Below are 1,110 nucleotides of genomic sequence, written 5' to 3'. Positions count from 1 at the left end.
CACCAGTGCTTGCAGCACCATTGAAAAGTAGCCCTTTTGGTTAATGTACTGGCTGGCCTGGTGGTCCGGTCCCAGGATAGGGATGTGAGTTCCATCTATAGCCCCACTGCAGTTTGGGAATCCCATTGCAGCGAAGCCATCTATGATGACCTGAACGTTTCCAAGGGTCACTACCTTTGAGAGCAGTAGCTCAACGATTGCGTTGGCTACTTGCATCACAACAACCCCCACGGTAGATTTGCCCACGCCAAAGTGGTTCACGACTGACCGGTAGCTGTCTGGCGTTGCAAGCTTCCAGAGGGCTATGGCCACTCGCTTCTGGACAGTCAGGGCTGCTCGCATGCGGGTGTCCTTGCGCTTCAGGGCAGGGGACAGCAACTCACAAAGTTCCAGGAAAGTCCCCTTCCGCATGCGAAAGTTTCACAGCCACTGTGATTCATCCCAGACCTGCAGCACTATGCGGTCCCACCAGTCCGTGCTTGTTTCCCGGGCCCAGAATCGCCGTTCCACAGCAACAACATGACCCATTGCCACCATGATGTCCTCGGCGCGGGGTCCCGTGCTTTGTGACAGGTCTGTGCCACTCTCAGACTTCAGGTCCTCACCGCGCTGCTGTAGCCTCCTCGCCCGATTTCTCAGCATCTGCCTCTGGGAAAGGTGGATGATAAGGTGCGAGGTGTTGACAACGGCCATAACTGCAGCGATGGTCGCAGCGGGCTCCATGCTTGCAGTGCTGTGGCATCCGCGCTGTCACTGACCAGAAAAGTGCGCGAACTGATTTCCCACCGGCGCTTTCAGGGAGGGAGGGCGGGAGTGACGGTTGGATGACGACAGTTACCCAAAACCACCCTCGACACATTTTTTTCCCCAGAAGGCATTGGGGGCTCGACCCAGAATTCCAATGGGCAGCGGGGACTGCGGGAACTGTGGGATAGCTGCCCACAGTGCACCGCTTCCAATGTCGATGCTTGCCCCGTTAGTGTGGACTCACAAAGTCGAATTACTGTCCTTAGTGTGGATACACATGTTCGACTTTGTAATATCGGTTCCACATATTCGATTTAAGTAAAATCGAACTACTCTCATAGTGTAGACATACCCTTAGTCACC

The sequence above is a fragment of the Terrapene carolina genome, unplaced genomic scaffold (genome assembly GCF_002925995.2).
Source record: "Terrapene carolina triunguis isolate 2854851 unplaced genomic scaffold, T_m_triunguis-2.0 Scaffold30064, whole genome shotgun sequence".
NCBI lineage: Eukaryota > Metazoa > Chordata > Testudines > Emydidae > Terrapene > Terrapene triunguis.
The sequence above is the reverse complement of the archived record's forward strand: the minus strand, read 5'-3'. Positions refer to the sequence as shown.